Source organism: Mastigoproctus giganteus, chromosome 10 (genome assembly GCF_048544385.1).
Source record: "Mastigoproctus giganteus isolate SK-2022 chromosome 10, ASM4854438v1, whole genome shotgun sequence".
Lineage (NCBI taxonomy): Eukaryota > Metazoa > Arthropoda > Arachnida > Uropygi > Thelyphonidae > Mastigoproctus > Mastigoproctus giganteus.
Genome location: NC_143584.1, coordinates 203,014,369 through 203,035,666, shown reverse-complemented (window position 1 = coordinate 203,035,666; position 21,298 = coordinate 203,014,369). Strand labels below are relative to the sequence as shown.

Sequence of the window (21,298 nt, the reverse complement as noted above, 5' to 3'; positions counted from 1 at the left end):
TTTCCCCGGAACACAAGTTAACCTAACAGGTCTATAATTATCTGTCACCCTTTGAACCCCATTTGTGAACTGGGGATACATTTGCTCATCCCTAGTCCATGGGGACTAGGGATGAGCAAACCCCTGACTCTAAGGATGCTCTCATAATTATGGCTAAGAGTTTGCTTACTTCCCTTGCTACCTCCTTCATTATAACTGGATAGAATCCATCTGCCCAAGTGCCTTTTTTATGTTTAATTTCAACAATTTCTCCTCCACTTTGCTCTCAGTTATTACAAAATCACTTATCTCCCTGTTAGAGTTTGATAAACATCTAGCATTTCCCTCCTTGAATAACTCCTCATGTGTGAATGTAGAGGCAAAACACTCATTCAGTTTATCACAGCTGCTTGAGCAGGATCATCAACAGTCAAACCATCTATGCTAAGTGGACCAATCTGATTCATCCCATTCCTTCTGGAGTTTGCATAAGTAAAGGACTCTTTCCTATTTTTCTTTGCGTCCTTTGCCAAAGATTTCTCGTAATCTGCCTTCTCCGGCCAACCCTCCTTTGTGACTTGATTACAGACTAGCTTATATCTGCCATAGGCTTGTGTCGCTTGATAATTTATATGCATCCCATGCATTTTTCTTTTCTGACATAAGCCTCATTAATTCATCCGTTATTCATTTAGGCCTGAACCTTGAACAGTATTTCTTCATTGGTATGAAAAGGCTAGTAGCCTCCAAGATTAAGTCCCTAAAGGCTTAAAATTTATAATTCACTGTTGGTAAAATCATCAGTTGATCCCACTGTATAGAATTTTAAAACTGTCTGAGACCACTGTAGTCACCTTTGCAAAAACAAAAACCCTTCCCTTTACCCTTGATGGCGGTTATATCTTTAAGTAAATCCCACATCAGTACACTGTGATCACTGTCACCTAGTGGTTTCTTTATCTGCAAATTCTTAATGTATGAATAATCACTGCTGATAATCAGATCAAGGGGAATACTCCATCTGTTTGCCCCTCAAACATGTTGCTGTAGAAAACAAACCTCCAATAAATCCACAAAAGTCTTGCTAGCATGTGAGTGACCGACACACAAGTTCCAGTCAATATCTGGAAAGTTAAAATCCCCCATTACAAGACATTCTGATTTACTGGCCTATTCGATTTATCTGCACAACTGTTCATTGTACTCATCCCATCCCCATAGAAGCAGTCTCTCCTGTTAGCAAGCACAGACCATGCTGAATAAACATTGTACCCTGTGAGCCTTGCACAATCTCTCCAGGGCCAAATTGATTGACAAGGCGCTCATCATATACTCCGTCCTATCGTGTCTGGGCAGAATTGCACACTTTCAAATTTAACCCTAACTCGTGACTTTTTTCCAGCATTGACCTGTACTTGTTAAGTAAATGTGCAGATCTCTTATCTTAAGGTCATTAGTGCCAATGTGTACAATAATATAACCTTTTGTGCTCTTAAAAGATGATATCTGCCCTACAATATAACCAACCTTTGCCCTGGCACACATAACCTGGTCCTGTTCCACCTATTCTTTTTGCATAATATATTTCCAGTCTCCCTGACAATAGAACCAACAATAACTAGTTCCTGTGCAACCAGTTCATTCTGCCTTGGATATTGCCTCTGTGTTGCCTGATGCACAGGAGTGAGCTCTGGCATTGAGTTGGGCAGATGAGAGCTATATGGGCCCCTCATATTAATTTCTTTGAGGGCATTTACCCTATGCCTTAAACTCTCATAGATGCCCATCAGAACGCTGAGTTGGCACCTAATTTCTTCACAGTCTCTGCACCAACACACACAAAGACATTCTCCTTTGCTAGATCATGTCCTCTTCTAGACAGGTCTGCAAATATTTCACATTTTGCGCATTGTTTTAGATTGTGATGCGTTGGAGAATCACCACCTTCGGTTCTCCCATGAGCCACAGCACTCTGGCTATTCTGTGAATGCTGCTTTAGTCTGGGTCATGATTCCGTTAAGTATAATTTAATTAACAATGAACTTTAATAAGATTAATAAATTTAACTGATTAATTGATATTAATCAGTTAAATAGTGGATAATCGCCACCTTCGGTTCTCCCATGAGCCACAGCACTCTGGCTATTCTGTGAATGCTGCTTTAGTCTGGGTCATGATTCTGTTAAGTATAATTTAATTAACAATGAACTTTAATAAGATTAATAAATTTAACTGATTAATTGATAATACTATAGTAATCTAACAGATTTCTAATACAGTGCTACATTTTTCACTATCTAGTTTTACGTTAACCTTATGCTATTCCGTATCGTATAACAATGGCAGCAAGTTACGAATGTAAAATCTACGTACACTAAGTATTAACTTTCAAAATTGCTATATAATTTCAAAAATAAACCACAGAGCTTGGCTAGAATTATAAAGCTACTTATAGAATATAATTTAGTATAACAATTAAGTCAATAAACAACTAAATATAAATGAAAACTTAGCACTTGCCGGAGTTGCAAAAATCTTGGTCAACGTGGTAATGGCCTCGTATCCAAGCTCAAATGCCCCATCATTAACAATACCCCATGACCTGCTCTGGCAGCCTACTAGCAATGCTCAGAAAATCTCACATCTGACTGCACAATTACTCCCTGGTCTTGTTCATTTTCTACCAAACAGTTGGTATGTTTCTCTGGGGTTACTTCTATCCATATCAGTACTTTGCATTTGTAAATGTTAAACTTCAGTTGTCACTTCTCAGCCAATCTGCCCAACTTTTCTAGATCACATTGCAGAAGCACACTGCCATTAGCAACCCTGCCAACCTTTGAATCATATGCAAACTTCGACATTAAGCCTGATATACGTTCATCAATATCATTGATAAATATACAAAACAACAGTGGACTCAACACCAAACCCTGGGTGACTTCACTAATAACATTAGTCCACGAAGAGCAGTGTCTATTCATTACCACTCTCTGTCTTCTTCCACTTAACCATCCTTTTATCCATTGTAGCAACTTGCCCTTAATGACATACTGCTCCAATTTGTACAGCAGTCTTCCATGTGCAACACTGTAAAAAGCTTTCCTGAAATCCAAGTATATGATATCAAAATTATTTTTTGCATCCAGTTTCTTTGTAACCACATCATAGTATGAGAAAGAAATTCAGTGCGACCGGAATTGAGGATAAATCTGCACATCTCCAGTCCGTGGGGACTTTCCCTGAGTCCAAGGATGCTCTCATAATTATGACTAAGGGTTTGCTTACTTCCTTTGCTGCCTCCTTTAATAGAACTGGATAGATCCCATCAACCCCAGGTGCCATTCTTATGTTTAACTTTAACAATTTCTCCTCCACTTTTCTCTCAATTATTACAAAATCGTTAAGCACCCTGTTACAGTTTGATAAACTTCTGGCATTTTCCTCCCTTAATAACTCCTCATGCATGCATGAATGTAGATGCAAAATACTCAATCAGATTATCAGCTATCTGAGCAGGATCATCAACAGTCAAACGATCGATATCAAGAGGACCAATCTCGTTCATCCTCCTTCTTCTAGAGTTTATATAAATAAAGAAGTCCTTGTTGTTTTCCTTAGCTTCCTTAGTCAAAGATTTCTTGTAATCTGTCTTTGCTTGCCTTCACTTGTGACTTGATTACAGACCAGCTTATATCTACCATAGGCTTCTGTATCACCTATTAATTTATATGTATCCCATGCATTTTTCTTCTCTGCCATGTGTCTCATTAGTTCATCTGACATCCATTTAGGTCTAAACCTTGAATAGTATTTCTTAATAGGTATGAAGAGCCTAGTAGCTTCCACAAATACTTCCTTGAATGCTTTCCATTTATAATTTGCTGCTGATAACATCATAAGTTGGTCCCACTGTATACAATTTAAAAACTGTCTGAGACCACTGTAGTCACCTTTAAGGAAGCAAAAGCCCTTCCCTTTACCCCTGATGGTAGTAATATCTTTAAGTAAATCCCACATAAGTACACTGTAATCACTGCCACCCAATGGTTCCTTTATCCGCAAATTCTTAATGCACGAATAATCACTGCTGATAACCAAATCAAGATTATTACTCTCTCTGGTTGCCTCTCTAATGTGTTGCTGTAGAAAACAATCATCCAATAAATCCACAAAAGTCTTGCTAGTGAATATAATAGGTTTAAATGCAATAAACAAAAAGAACAACAATAAATGAAGTGCAATTAAAAGGCTAAAATGGTGCAGATGCTTCAAGACCCCACCCACAACCCCCCAAGTCCCTGGTACAAATGTGTCACTACAGTATATTTCAGTAAATCAGTAAATCCAGCCTCGCTTTTTGCACTTCAAATAGAATTTTGATGAATTTATGAGTTGTTTACTGAAAAAATTAATATCCATCATAAGCCAGTAGCTAGGAGAAAGACATCCTTGTTTAAAGAAGACTCACTTAGATGGGGGCATCTTTACAAGTTTAAAAGAAATAATACAATATGGATAGAAACTGATTAAGTACTGCTCTCAGAAACTGAGAGCAGTACTTAATTATCGACTTATATTATATCCTCACATCCAAATCCAGGACTCAACAGTGGCTCGATTCCTAGTATTTTGACTCATCATCATAACAAGATGATGAGTCATTAGGTCTACACGCATTAAGCCAATATACACTTCATTATACTATAAAGTATAAACTCAATGCATAATATGCAAGATAATGTTGGTCCTGTGCTGATATGTCAGTCTTTAGTTAGATCAGTTTTGAAGAATGGGATGCTTTGTTTGAGAAAACAATTAAATTACAATGAAGTGCTTTGTTTTTGACTCCAGAAGGCCTGTTCACTTTAAGTATAGTAATATGATTTACTTTGGCACAGTAAAAGAAAATGGTATTCTACATTTTTTTATATCACATGTGCCACTTGCCATTTGAAGAGGGTGGGTATGTCAAGGTTTGAATCCTCTCAGACACCTAAGGAATTCTTAGAGGTGTCTTCTTAACCTGGCAATGAATGGGTTGAATCTGATAGACTAGCACATTTATATTTTTGTTTACCTATTATTCATTTTATGCAGGCATTTGCTGTTCATTCTGGTACCTTCCCCCCTTCTGCTTCCCACTATATCAATTAGCTGGTGGGAGTTTGATTCATAAAATGTACAGTACAGTTTTTTTTTTTTTTTTTTGGCTGATGCTGAATAAGCTTGCTTTCTTGCATCATATGCCTCTACTAATGCTAATGCTAAAAGTACTTTCTTTGCTACTGTCTGTGAGATCCAACTTGGACAGTCACTTTGTGTAAAAGATTTTTGCAATTTATTTTTCTTTTTTTTGGTTTTTGAAATTTGTATGTGTTAGATTTTTATACGATGTACTTTGATAATTCTGGCCATACTTTAATGCACTTCAGCAGTGGAAATACTCACACAAGATAATGATTTGCATAGATTACATAGAATAATGTCACTAATAATGAGTGTAAACACTGTGAATTGATGGGTGTCAATTTTTTAAAGTAGTTTTGAACAACACTGCAAACAATATGTGGAGATTTTAATTTTCTTTTGTTCATGCTTTTTTTGATAATATTAATGCATATTCACCTGTAATTTTCATTCAATTTCACCTATACTTTTTTTTATACCTCCGTGAGTCTGACAGACACCACTAAACATACAGCGATGGGAGTTTTTTCCCACTAGTTTACTGGTGAGCTAATGGGAAGGGGAAATACAGTAGGATACACCTGAGGTCCGGCTGTGATGGGAGCCCCAAAATTTATTTATATTATAATTTACTGATAAATATTCAAGCAATCTAGAGCACCAAAACTGCCTAGACCACGGTAAGTTGGTTTGTGCACACACTTGTACAGACATAATACAAAAACCAAAAAAAAAAAAAAAAGTATAATACATAATACTATACAAACTAGAGCAGTATTATCTGAGTCAAGGAATTATACTGTGATCTGAGTAGCAGATGTGAAAGAAAAAAACAATCTGTTTAGCATATATTTTCTAGCAGGAATAGATATATCTTCTATTGTTTGCAGTAAATCTGTCACATACACGAAAATATGTTTTTTTACTTATTTAAGCGTTCGATACAAACAAAACACAAAAATTACGACGATCGGGTTATTACTTATGTTTAACATAGGAACTAACCTTTTTTTTTTTTTTTTATTTAAGTATAAAACTTTCTAATACATATCCACATATTCATGATTTTTAAAGAAAGAAGAGATATGGACAACTTTTTCACTCATATAAGTAAATTTTTCCATATTTAGTAAAGTTAAATCTGAAAAAAAATTTCCATTCTAGGAGATCTAGAATATTCGTAAAGAAACACCGGTAGAAATTCAACCCTAACCATCCCACACCGATCAATAAACATACACACGTGTTCAACGTCAGAACAGGGCGATTCCCTATTCCAAACCAATTAAAGCTTTAAAAATAAACATATAAATAACGAATTGTCAAACAGAAAATGTCAACCTTAAAATCCAAACACTTATATAGTTTAAATTAATTATTTAAGGTTTAAAAGGGTTGTGTAAACTACATACTAATAGCATCTTTACTTTTTATTAAGTGACACAACACAGGGAACAAAAATTTAAGGTTATTTTTGTTTTTCTACGTTATAAAACACACATTGTTTTTATATTTATCATAACATATATATATATATATATATATATATATATGTTATGATAAATATAAAAATGTATATATTATTATTATTATTATTGTTGTTGCTCTTATGTTATTTCTCTATGATTGGGAGATTCCAGTCAGTGACGGGTACTGCTACCAAGTACACAAGGTGGTTATTACGTCTGGTGTTACTGTTGGTAGAGGAACTCCCTGACTATCCTACAGGTGTTCAGGATTGCGGCTTTCTAGAGTTCCTTGTAGGTGTTCTCTAGGAGCAGGGCCTCCGCAAGTGAGTAGACGAGGTAAGCGTCGTTTAGGGGCGGCAGTTCAAGAGGGTACAGAAATTTTTTCGGTGTTGTTTTACTCATTTGTTTTCTGATTCAAGTCTCAAGTTCGTGTCTTCCTAATTTTTTCCTCATCGGTTTTCTGGACATTGCTAACGTTGCCAACCGCTATATAAATCAGGTAACTAGCCTTTTACATCTTGTCCACAAGGGTGCTGTCCGGTCTGTTGTTGGGGATGGTTTATACGTTAATCTCGCGCGGGTGGGGTCTCTACTACTGCCAGGGGTTCATATTTGTAGAATTTGTAGAGCAGAAGTTAAACTAACTGGTCTGTAATTACTCGTGTCACCTTTTGATCCCCCTTTGTCAATTGGGGATACATTTGCATCTCTCCAGTCCGTGGGGACCTCCCCTGAGTCCAAGAATGCTCTCATAATTATGGGTAAGGTTTTGCTTACTTCTTTGCAGCCTCCTTTAATGTAACTGGACAGATTCAATCCACCCCAGGTGCTTTTCTTATGTTTATCTTCAACAATTTCTTCTCCATTTTGTTCTTACAAAATGGAGAAGTTATTACAAAATCTCAGTTATTACAAAATCTTTAAGCACCCTTGTACAATTTTATAACCTTGTGGCATTTTCAAACCTTCATAACTCCTCATGTGTGAATGTAGTTGCAAAATACTCAATCAGTCTGTTTTCTATCTGAACAGGATCATCAACAAAAGAACCATTGATATCAAGTGGACCAATCAGATTCATCCCCTTCCTTTTAGAGTTTATATAAGTAAACAAATCCTTGTTGTTTTTCTTAGCATCTTTTGCCAAAGATTTCTCATAATCTGCCTTCGCCTGCCTAACCTTCTTTGTGACTTGATTACAGACTAGAATATATATATCTTATGGGCCTATATGAGAGCTTGAAGGACAGGGTGGATGCCCTCGAAGGAACTAAATTGAGGGGCCCATCAAGCTCTCAGCTGCCCACATCAACGCCAGAGCTTGCACTTGGTCGTCGCGCAACACAGCGGCAACCCCCAAGGCAGAATGCGCTGGTCCCAAAGGAATTAGTAGTTGTTGGTGACTCTATTGTCAGGGAGACAGGAAATATATTGTGTAAAAAGGATAGGTGGAACAGGACCAGGGTATGTCTGCCAGGGGCAAAGGTTGATGACGTTGTAGAGCAGATATCACCTTTTAAGGGCACAAAAGGTGATATAGTTGTACACGTTGGCAATAATAATATCAAGAGTAGGAGACCGGCAGAATTGCTTAACAAGTACAGGTCACTATTGAAAACAAGCCGTGAAATAGGGTTGAATTTGAAAGTGTCTGCAATTCTGCCCAGACACGATAGGAGGGAGTATATGATGAGAGCATTGTCGATCAATTCCGACCTGGAAAGATTGTGCAAGGCTCAAGGGGTAGAATTTTTTTCAGCCTGGACTGTACTTGTTAACAGGAGAGATTGCTTCTACAGGGATGGGATACACTTAAATAGAAAGGGTGCAAGAATATTTGCTGATGTTATCGAGGCAGTGTTAGGTGGGTTGGAAAACTGCTCGCTTGGGGGGGAGACAAAGACGAATAGATTAACAGTAGCCACTGGCAGAGGTGAAAGAGATTCTTGCACTGCTTCTATTGGAATGAGCAGAAACCTGAAAAACAAGATGCAGGATATTTCAGAGACTGCTGGGAGTCATTGCGGTACAAGTAAACACATGGGTTGTGTTAGGGTAGCTAAGAATAGAAATAGGTGCATGTATACTTTCGTGTGCACCAATGCTAGGAGTTTAGTAAATAAATTTGATGAATTTGAGGTATTGCTCAAAACGTCAAAGGCAGATATTGTTGGGATATCAGAGACGTGGTGTCACACAGATATAAGGAATGCAGAACTGGAATTTGGGGAGTACAACGTCTACAGAAAGGATAGACTGGATAGGAAGGGAGGAGGGGTTATGCTATTAGTTAAGAAATACATAAAATCCAAGGAAGTGAAGCCAGTGGACATCGCTGGACAGTGCAGTGTCGAGTCAGTTTGGTGTGACATAAGCATTGGGAGATCAAAATTGAGAGTAGGAGTGTGCTATAGGCCTAATGACTCTGATGAGTATAATAAGATACTGTAAAGGGAAATAGAGTGTGCCAGTAAATCAGAGAGTCTTATAATGGGAGATTTTAATTTCCCAGATATTGACTGGATTTGGGGGCTGGTCACTCACACACTAGCAAGGCTTTTGTGGATTTATTGGATGATTGTTTTCTAAATCAGCATGTTCAGGAGGCAACTAGAGGGAAGAATACTCTTGATATGATTATCAGCAGTGATTCTTCATGCATTAAGAATCTGCAGATAAATGAACCACTAGGTGGCAGTGATCACAGTGTGCTGAAGTGGGATTTACTCAAAGAGGTAACTACCATTAGGGGTAAAGGGAACGGTTATTGCTTTCGTAAAGGCGACTACGATGGACTGAGACAGTATTTAAATTCTATACAGTGGGACCAACTGATGATGTTACCAACAGCAAATGCAAAATCGGAAGCATTCAAAGAACTCACCTTGGAAGCTACTAGGCTTTACATACCAACTAAGAAATATTGTTCAAGGTTTAGGCCTAAATGGATGTCAGTTGAACTGATGAGGCATATGGCACAGAAGAAACATGCATCGGATACATACAAATTAACACATGACACAGAAGCCTATGATAGATATAACTTGATCTGTAACCAAGTTACAAAGGCGGTTAGGCAGGCGAACGCAGATTACGAGAGATCTTTGGCAAGGGATGCAAAGAAAAACAGCAAAGAGTTCTTTACTTACGTAAACTCTAGAAGGAAGGGGATGAATCAGATTGGTCCACTTGATATCTATGGGTCAACTATTGATGATCCTGCTCAGGTAGCTAACAAACTAAATGAATATTATGCATCGACATTCACACATGAGGAGTTATTTAGCGAGGGGAAAGCCAGAGGTGTATTCAACTCTAGCAGTAAGCTAGAGAATCTTGTAATAACTGAGAGTAAAGTGGAGGAGAAATTGTTGAAGATAAACCCAAGAAAGGCACCTGTGGTGGATGGGATCTATCCAGTTATATCAAAGGAGGCAGCAAAGGAAGTAAGCAAACCCTTAGCCATAATTATGAGAGCCTCCTTGGATTCAGGGGAGGTACCCACAGACTGGAGATGTGCAAATGTGACCCCAATTTACAAAGGAGGATCAAAGACTCACACAAGTAATTATAGACCTGTGAGATTAACATGTTCCAGGAAAATTAATGGTGGTACTAGTTAAAGAAGCACTGCAGGATCATTTAGACAAGACTTCAGCTATAGCTCGGACACAGCATGGTTTTGTTAAGGGGAAGTCTTGCCTGACCAATTTGATTGGATACTATGATGCAGTCACAAAGGAACTGGATGCAGGGAATAACTTTGATATTATATACTTGGATCTTAGAAAGGCTTTTGATACTGTTGCACATGGAAGACTGCTGCACAAATTTCAGCAGTGTGGCATTGGAGGCAAATTGCTGCAATGGATAAAAGGGTGGATGAGGGGGAGAAGACAGAGAGTGGTAATCAATGGACACTGCTTGTCGTGGACTAATGTTATTAGTGGAGTCCCTCAGGGCTCAGTGTTGGGTCCATTATTGTTTTCTGTATTCATAAATGATATTGATGATGGTATATCAAGCTTAATGTCGAAGTTTGCAGCCGATACAAAGGTAGGCAGTCTTGTCAAGGACACTACTGACACTATGCTGCTGCAACAGGATCTGAAAGGTTGAGCAGATGGGCTGAGAGGTGGCAAATGAAGTTTAACATTGACAAATGTAAAGTACTACACATGGGAAACAGCAACTCCAGAGCAACGTATCAACTCTGTGGTACTACACTGACAGTGGTAGAGAATGAACGGGACCTGGGGGTGGTTGTGCAGGCAGATATGAAGTTCTCTGAGCAGTGCAGACGGTCTGCAAGACTAGCTCATGGTGTATTGTCAATGATATATAGGAATTTTTCTAGCAGGGATAAGGAGGTGATTATTCCCTTGTATAAGCCAATGGTCAGGCCACACCTAGAGTACTGTATACAGGTCTGGAGGCCTCATTTCAAGAAGGATGTAGAGCTGCTGGAACGAGTACAGAGAAGGGCAACAAGATTAGTGAATGGAACAAAGGGGTGCTCTTATGAAGAAAGGCTTAAGTTTTGCAAATTACAGTGTCTGGAGACTAGGCACCAGCGAGGTGATCTGATAGAGGTGTGCAAAGCCTTGAATGGTTTTAGCATGCTCAATGCTGATGGGATTCTTCCCCTTGCTCAGAATAATCACCTGAGAGGGCATAAATTCAAATTGAGGAAAGACAGATGTAGGATAGACGTGCAGAAATTTGCCTTTAGCCAGCGGGTGGTTGGTTAGTGGAACAGACTTCCATCCCTTGTCGTGGAAGTTGATAGCCTAAATAAATTTAAGGCTCAGCTGGACAGTTATTTGGAACGAACAAAGGGGTGAAGTGGAAGTGGTTTTTTTTTTTTTTTTTTTGGCTGATGCTGCATAAGCTTGCTTTCTTGCATCAAATGCCTCTACTAATGCTAATGCTAAATGCTAATCATATGCCTCTTCCAATGCTAATGCTAATAACAAGGTTTTTTTCTCTCGGAATCATGATTACATTTCGTGAAATAAAATAGACAAACGCAGCAGTGAATGTTCGCAATTTATGAAAACGATACAGAGCGGCGAAGAGTACGTTCTTCGGTAATTATAATTGACTTTTTTTTTTCTACAAGATATATTTTTTTATGTTTTATTTTTCTATGAAAATTAAATTTTTTTTTTATAAAAACCGCAAGCGCGATAGTTGGTAGAACCTATGTAGTTTGTTGTTGTCGCTTTAAGAGTTAGGACTTTTAGTCACTAAGGCTATTTTGCTCCATGTTATACAATCTGTAAATTGCTTGTTTTCTGCTTTTTGCCTCTCGATAAAATGGTCTTTCCAGGAAAAATCCACTGTAACTCGTCTGAGAACGACTAACGTTGCCACCTTGTGACAAAACCATTACAAATTCCGCACGTCATCGACGGGACTCGATAACGTGAGGAATGACTATTATTATTATTGCTATTATTAGTTAAATGGTGGAAGCAAGCTTGAGGCTTATCCTGTTCCAGCCAAAGCCCGAGTTACCCCTGAGAGAGAAAAAGAGAGAGAGAGAAAATATACGGGAATCATTAAGAAAGAGAAGAAATATGATATCCAGCTCAGGACCCTGGGTGTGCCAAGCCCATACTCACTAAATGTGAGCCCATGGGGTTAACTCATGTCTTTTCCATTCAGTGTGGGGAGGACGGCCATCTTACCTGCTGTGCCACGGACGATGGCCCTGTGGTATTTAGTGCCGTTCTTGGGTTAAAGATTCAGAAGATGAAGCAGATTCTTAGCATTAGCATTAGTAGAAACCTTTGATGCATGAAAGCAAGTTTATGCAGCAACAGTCAAAATAAAAAAAATAAATAAAACCACTTCCACTTCACCCCTCTGTTCTTTCGAGATACCTGTCCAGCTCAGCCTTAAACTTATTTAGGCTATCAACTTCCACGACAAGGGATGGAAGTCTGTTCCACCAACCAACTACCTGCTGGCTAAAGGCAAATTTCAGCACGGCTATCCTACATCTGTCTTTCCTCAATTTGAATTTATGCCCTCTCAGCTGATTATTCTGAGCAAGAGGAAGAATCTGATCAGCATTGAGCATGCTCAAACCATTCAAGGCTTAATACACCTCTACCGGTTCATCTCGCTGGTTCCTAGTCTCCAGACACTGTAATTTGCAAAACTTAAGCCTTTCTTCGTAAGCGCACCCCTTTGTTCCATTCACTAATCTTGTTGCCCTTCTCTGTACTCGTTCCAGCAGCTCTACATCCTTCTTGAAATGAGGCCTCCAGACCTGTATACAGTATTCTTGGTGTGGCCTGACCATTGCCTTATACAAGGGAATAATCACCTCTTTATCCCTGCTAGAAAAATTCCTATATATCATTGACAATATTCCATGAGCTACTCTTGAAGCCCGTCTGCACTGCTCAGAGAACTTCATATCTGCCTGCACAACCACCCACAGGTTCCTTTCATTCTCTACCAATGTCAGTGTAATACACAGAGTTGATACGTTGCTCTGGGTTGCTGTTTCCCATATGTAGTACTTTACATTTGTCAGCGTTAAACTTCATTTGCCACCTCTCAGTCCATCTGCTCAGCCTTTCCAGATCCTGTTGCAGCAGCATAGTGACAACCCTGCCTACCTTCGTATGGTCTGCAAACTTGGACATTATGCTTGATATAGCATCATATATATCATTTATAATACAGAAAACAACAATGGACCCAACACTGAACCCTGAGGGACTCTACTAATAACATTAGTCCACGATGAGCAGTGTCCATTGATTACCATTCTCTGTCTTCTCCTCCTCATCCACCCTTTTATCCATTGCAGCAATTTGCCTCCAATGCCACACTGCTCAAATTTGTGCAGCAGTCTTCCATGTGCAATAGTATCAAAAGCCTTTCTATGATCCAAGTATATAATATCAAAGTAATTCCCTGCATCCAATTTCTTTGTGACTGCATCATAGTATCCAATCAAATTGGTCAGGCAAGACTTTCCCTTAACAAAACCATGCTGTGTCCTAGCTATCACTGAAGTCTTGTCTAGAAGATCCTGCAATGCTGCTTTTACCAGTATCTCCATTAATTTTTTCTGGAAAAGAAGTTAAACTTACTGGTCTATAGTTACTTGTGTCAGCCTTTGATCCACCTTTGTGAATTGGGGTCACATTTACACATCTCCAGTCTACGGACGATGTGTATTTAGTACCGTTCTTGGGTTGAAGGTTCAAAAGGTGAAGCAGATCCTTGTGGACATTAGAGTTTAATTTTTGTAGATTGTAATCGTCAAGAAATTTATCTGGTGTCAGTATACTATGTTTGTAATTGCCTTCATTCTTGAGTACGAAAAGCTATCAAACCTTGTCTGAGTCCGATTTAAGTACACTGTGAAAAACAGCTTATAACGAAATTCTCCCTCCCATTGATGGGATTCGATATTACCTTTCTTCATCGTGGTGGGGCTATTATAACCACTCTGCTACTGGTCAAGGCGTTTTGTTTAATACCATTTGATTGTTTCCTTGCGATATTAAAATTTAATTCGTGTTAGGCAATGTTTTGCTCTTTTGTGGTGTCATCTTTCGGAAATATACAGAACTAATCTTCAAATGTTTACTTTCGAGCATTTTGGGATTAGCGAGTTTTAATTTAATTGGATTACTTCATTAAATCATGTTTCTTTGATTTATTAATTAAGGTTTTTATAGTTTTAACAAAAATGATGACCCAGGGTAGGAAATATGATATAAATTTTTAGTTGTAAAAAAAATACATTTTTTTTTAGGTCAGACCTAAGAAGGAAAAAATTATAAAGGTAATGAATTTTAAGGTTAATAACCTTGTATGTAATGATTGGTTGAAATATTTTTACTGTGTTAAGTCTGTGATAAAAAAAAAAGAAGAGAAAGAAAGTAGAAAAAAAAAAAAAGGGCGGAGAAATGAAAATTAAACGTTTTCAAGTGAGCAATGTGTTAACTAACATAATTATCAGTATAAACGTGTTATACAGAACAACTTCCTGTGAGTCGACTTATATACAAAAAAAAAATAATAATAAATAAATAAAATTGAATAAATGTTGTTACTGACGAGTAAAATGATTTTATATTATGTTTCAGGAAATGACCAGAAACGTGTGTTTAATTCATAATTAACAAAAACTTAATATGCATACTACTGTAACCTGATCACGTATTTATTGTTATCATTAGCCATATGGTGCAAGAAAGCCTAAGGCTTATGCTGCACCAGCCAAAAAAAAAAAAAAAAAAAAATTCCCCGAGTTACCCTGAGAGAGAGAGAGAGAGAAGGAAGGGAGAAGGGAATCACCAAGAAAGAGAACCCCTGGGGTTCTTGAAATTTTGAAATAATTTTGAAATACTAAAATATTTTTAACTTTAAAATGTTATATATAACATTGCATTTAGTGTAAAAAAAAAAAAAAAAAAAAAAAAAACACATTATAAAATATGAAATATTTTTATGCAATGGCAAACATAAGTTTAAACTTATTAAGTGTGCAGGACCCAAACATGATTTTGTTGATCCAGATCTGCCCTAACTCCCCCTCTCCCCTACAAGGTTTTTATTGCTCCAATCACATTTCCCAATCATCTGGGATTTGGGAAACTGTCTCTTCCTAATTTCTGCCATATGTATACACTATATATGTGCTGTTGTACTCCTTAATTAATTTGAGTACCATTAACTCATGTTTTAATTTTACTCTTAAAATTTTGTAACATTATTTATTATATTTATGTCAATTCCAAAAAGGAGTAAGAGCCTTTCTTTGTTCTGTAAAAATTGCAGAGTTTTTTGGTCTTTTCAGGAAAGACCAAATTTAGCTCCATTTTTAACATCAGGGGGAAAAAATCCATTGTGATAGGTATTTTTATGTAGGCAGAAGAAGAAGGTAGGTACTTTTTAATAAATGTGGTTTTTAAAGGATCATTATAGCACATATTAGTGCAGTGCAGAATATAGAATTTTCTTGAGAAGAATATGGGTTGAACACCTATAATGACCTTGAATGGGTTGAGCACGCTGAATTCTGATGCGATCCTTCCACTTGTTCAGATTACGAACCTAAGGGGGCATAAATTCAAATTAAGAAAAGACATATGTAGAATAGATGTGCGGAAATTTGCCTTTAGCCAGCGGGTGGTTAATTGCTGGAACAAACTTCCATCTGTCGTGGAAGTTGATAGGTTAAATAAATTTAAGGAGGAACTGGACAGGCATTTGGAGGATTTGGTGTGATTTTTTTTTTTTTTTTGTGGCTGATGCTGCATAAGGTCATATTTTCTTGCATCTTTTTTCTTGCCTCACATGCCACTACTACTACTACCTTGCATCCATGTCATTTTTTCAATTTCAGTAAACATTCAAAAAGGCCTGTATGAAATAAGACTGATGCAAAAATATTGAGGACTGCATCCATACCATTGAAGAACATATTCTTTGTTGCATTACATCCAAAACACTCAAAAAGAGAATGTATATCTACCCAATCAAGGTGGACACTTCCAGACTGCACATTTTGTAACATTTTAATTAAATTCTGTTTTCATTTGCTTTTATTTTGCAAACTGGGATGCATTTTAACCCTCTGCTGTTAAATGGCATAAATTTTTTCTGTTATTTTTTAAATTTGAAAATAGAATCAAATACCTTTCCTCACCAGTATTCTCTAAATATTATACAGTATTTTCTGTTTTAATTTCAGTATAATATGAATTTTGAGAAATAAATTTTTTTTTTGTTCGTGATTTAACAGATACTAGATGAGTGATACATCTGTCAGTCTTGTACTTATTGTACATGTATTGCAAAATCTAGCATTTCACTTAAAAATGAATAATCTGAATTCTTATGGGGAAATTTTTTTTATATTTTAGCAGGGTAGCCATCAACTCCCATAATCACATGGGGTCTGTGAGATGACATTGAAAGCTGCCTAAGAGCTTTGTTTTTGCTGGCTAAACATGAACAGTTGGCCAAAATACAGTGCTCATGTAGTGTCTTTGTTTCAGTTTAGGAGATGGATGACCTTAAATTCTTAGAAATATGATAAAAATATTCTTTATTATTATTAGTTTTTCTCATTTATTTTTTTCGCTACCTTGCAGTTGAGTTCAGAAAATTGTATTTAAGAGATCACTAGCTTCAGTTCAGTTAAATAAGCTAAAAATTAACTTTTTATAATTTAAAAAAAAAAAAAGTATGGCCCACATGTTATTGAAACAATGTATGTGAAATGGTGTATTTTTTAGTTTTTATATTTGCTGATTCCAGCAAATATTCCAGCAAAGGTTATGATTAATGTTGTTATTATTGGAGATTTTTTGTGCTTCAACTCAGAGGCAGATTTCTTCAACAATTCTTACTGAAGAAATCAAATAGAATGTATAGGAGGTCAGAGTGCAATATTGAAAATTACACTGGCATCTGGCCCACCGGGGTTCCCCCAGTAAATCTTTTTGGCCAGTCTGCCTCTGCTTCAACTACTTTGGTCATAATACACAAATTCATATGGCTTATTATGTACTATGTTATATCTATACAAGTGTTTGTTGAATGAATGAGTAGCATATTATGCAGATTGAAAATCACATTCTTGAAGATAAACAGATATACAGAGTCATTGAAAAAGGTGTCCGTTATTTCCCTTTTAATTATCTTCGGAAATATTTGATCAATTGCTGTGATTGTAGCAGCAAATAGTGTAGTAACTCACCAAGTTTTATTTTAAAACCTCAACAATGATCTTGGCTGCGATGTGAGTGTGCGCAGAATGACTCCTATGTGCAGTACCTCAGTCAGTCTCAGTAAGATGGCCGTGCAACAGAAAGTGCAGTGTGTTGTGGTACACTGAATTTAAATCTGTCATAACAGTGCAATGTCACAACACACGCTGCACTTTCTGTGGCATGGCCATCTTACTGACACTGACTGAGGTGGTGCACATAGGAGTCATTCTGCACACACTCGCGTCGCAGCCAAGGTCATTGTTGAGGTGTCAAATAAAACATAGTGAGTTACCACACTGTTTGCTGCTACAGCCTGTGCAGGTAGCACAGTGGTATTGTCACCATCCTCCCCACACCGGGTGGAAAAGGCCTGGATTCGAATCCGGTCGATGACGCGAGGAATTTTAATGGACTTTTTTCAATCCATGGCTGAGTTAGTCAGTCTCAGGCATAGATAGCAGGGTTTTTTCCCCAGAAACTGGGATTTTTTTCGTCCAGCAAAACAGGCAAATCAACCAGAGAACACATGCAATTTACAGACACAATACATATATGGGTAGATGTAATCATTTACTGGTGCCCCTAATATTGTAATCGTAATTTGCTTACTGCTACAATCACAATCGATGAAATATTTCTGAAGATAATTAAAAGGGAAATCACAGGCACCTTTTTTGATGACCCTGTATTGATTATAGTCTCTGAACATATACAAACATGGTACTTCCCCACTTATGTGAATTGGTCACTAGATGGAACTGTGATTAGAAGTTGAAGATTATATATATTTTTTGAAGTTTTGAATTGATTCGTCGTGTACTACAGAATGCTGAAACCATATTGATTTGCAATGAAAAGGTTTACCATTTAACTTTTTAATTTACCATTGAGGGTTAAATAAGTCAATGGTAGCTTTCAATGGTAGATAAGTCAATAGTAGCTTCAGCTTTCACCTCAATGCAAGGTGAAAGCTGAAGCAGTACTATTAAAGATTAGCTTACAGCCACAACCAGTGACCAACTAATTTCTGAACTGAACAGGAAATTCTTAGTAAAATATGTGTTCAAAAGCAGTATTAGAATCAAATCTGCTATATTCAATTGCTTCTAAACTGGTATAATGACTTCTAGATAGATCATTTCCTCTTGAAATAATTTAGCATGATCTTATTTGTAGGAATATGATTCTTTGGAGGCTGCTTTTGTTTTTACTAGCCAAAAATAGAGAAAAATTAAATATGTTAATAAAGTATGATTGTTCTTTTCCAGAACAATGTGAGAAGTCAGAAATTAGGCTGTATGCCTATGACTTTGTGTTAACTCCTCTTTCTCTTTGCAGAAAATTTCCTTTTATGAAATAGGTGAGCATGAAGTTTTTAATATATTTATACATAGTGTAACTATTTTATCTATCATATCCTCTGTATGCAGTGGCCATAAAGAGTATAAATGTAATTATTATATATGTATTGCAAAATCTTGTAATTCACTTAAATATGAATAATCTGAATTCTTATGGGGAAGATGTTTTAGATTTTAGCAGGGTGGCTGTTAAAAAGTAAATAGTATATTCCTGTGTCTACACTATTTATCTTCATTTTATATTCAAGAAGTCCTGAAAACGTTATCACCTAAACCTTGAAATTTAAAAACAAATGGTTTGTTTACAGGTAGCATTTGTCAAGTAGCTGGATTAGGCCTACATTTACATAAGTGCAATACAGTAGTTTATTTCAAAAGTTTTAATAAAATGCAGTTATTAAAGTATAAAGTATACTAGGAATCCCAGCTTGTTATGTAGGTAGGGTTGGGTTTGCCAATGGAGTGAATTTTTCACCAAGAAGATATCTTTTCTGTTATCTACTAATTGGCCAGTTTAACATAACTTGCCTGTCAATCAGTTATGTGATTTCATCCATTGAAATTATAGATTCATATTATGAGTTCTTCCAACTGCAACCCTTTCTTTTAGGGCTGCTTGGGAATACCTGAATTCACCTGTTTCACCAACACAACTTGTAAACTGTGAGGGAATTCAGCAAATTTCCTTACCCAGTGTTAAAACCGACAAAACAGATATTTGGATAGATTCTGAAGATAAAAGGGAAAAAAAATTGAAAAATTCTATCAATTTCTGTTTATTCTCCAGACAACTGAAGCCAGGAAAGTTTACATATTCATTGTGATTGCATATTTATTTAATTAAGGGCAGACAGATTTTCAGCACCACGGTTCACAATAGGCCAGCCATGCTTTTTTGTGGCTTCATATAGGCTGAATTCTACACTTGAAACAGTGCAATATTTTTCCATCTCATGCTAACATAGACAATCTCTATGAAAAATTCAGTTCAGTGATATATGATTCAAAATTTGCTTATCTGTATATAGAAAATAAAGATACCACATTAATACAATAGCACAGTTATCAAAAGATGATGCTGGGTGCAGTAAACTTTATATATGAATTAATTGATGCATAAAACAAGAAGAAAAAGTTTATCCCAATATTGATTCAGTTCTGTAATTCTTAAGAGTGGAGGGCTCTGGTCCTGTAGGTAACATATGTGAACACTGGTGCACACATTGCAGGATTGAGTCTGTATGATTCAATAAAAAGTGCATAGCTCATTTTAGCCATTGTGCAGGTATAATAGTTGCAATAAAAAGTTATAATGAAGTTGTAAACTCATTTGGCCCTGGTTTGCATGGGTATAAAAATTAAAGAAATAAATTTAGTTCTTTATTCTGTTCAAGGAGAATCTTCAGAAATGATTGTAATTTGTTGATAGATTCTTCTCATGTGTGTGTGTGTGTGTGTGTGACACAGCACATTCTACAATTTGTTGAACTTAAAAAAATAAGCATATTTAAAATTATTACCTGCAAATATTTTTTAAAATTTTTGTCAACAGATCTTTCATCTCTTTATGACACACCAGTTGAGAAATGGTGAACTAGAAAACAAAATTGTTTGCTTCTGTGATCAACTGCCTACCTTGATCAATTCCAGTATTGTAGATTTGTGTTTTTTGGATAGTTAAAAATGTGACAATGTTTGTGTTACAGTTGCACTGAAAAGCAGATAGATTAGGTTTACATTTGTTTTTTAAACCAATTGCAATACCAGTAGCAGAGGTTTTGGTTTTGAATGGATAGATCTCAATCTCTGTGATAAGTTAAATATCATTGAGTCATCTTGTAATTTTGCATATTAGCAGTTTTCTTCTTTAGATTGATAGTGTATAAATGTTGATAGTATTTTTAGCGAGTTTCACTATAAGTCATACATAGTGGAAAATTAAAATATTAGAGAGAAAATTGGTCATGTGAAAGTGGCCAGAGTAACATAGTTAATCATTTCATTTGCTCTTTCATACCAAGTGATAGATTTTCAATTGTCTTGTTTCTTTCTGAAAAATCACAATAGGTAAATCCAATTCTATGAAAAATTATATGTTTACCGTAGTTAAAGTGATTCCTAAGTTTTAAGGCCCACTTGTTGTTAGGCCTTGTGTAACTGATAAAAAAAAAAAATGAAAAATGTACTTTTTTCTTTTTAAACTTATGGAGAAATATTTTACTTGTCTGGCTGTCTATCTGTTCAGTCCCATCCTGTCTAATCTGGTATGATCTGCATTAAATGAACATATTAAAGTAAGTATTGTTTAGCAAATGAAGAGTTCAGGTTCAATGCTTTTGACTTATGGTGATAGGTAATTCTTCTACCCATCTTTTAAGGATGAAAGCACAATATGATCATTGCAGTTGTTGTGCCATTAAACCTCAATTTTAAAAAAAAAACCTTTAAGATTCAAATCATTGAAAAATGAACTCTATAAAAGTTTGATATTGTATATGGTATGTAAATTATACATACCATATACATACCATATGGTATGTAAATT

General features: G+C 36.4%; 1 protein-coding gene across 1 annotated transcript in view; it reads left to right on the top strand.

Moving 5' to 3' along the window:
- The first annotated feature begins 18,658 nt into the window (after positions 1–18,658).
- LOC150079790 (sister chromatid cohesion protein PDS5 homolog B-like) overlaps positions 18,659–21,298 on the top strand; it is a 284,729-nt gene continuing 282,089 nt past the window's right edge. Inside the window, exon 1 of the mRNA XM_090383234.1 lies at positions 18,659–18,752. The gene's annotated coding sequence lies outside the window, so the exon portion shown is untranslated. The remainder of the gene's footprint in view (positions 18,753–21,298) is intronic.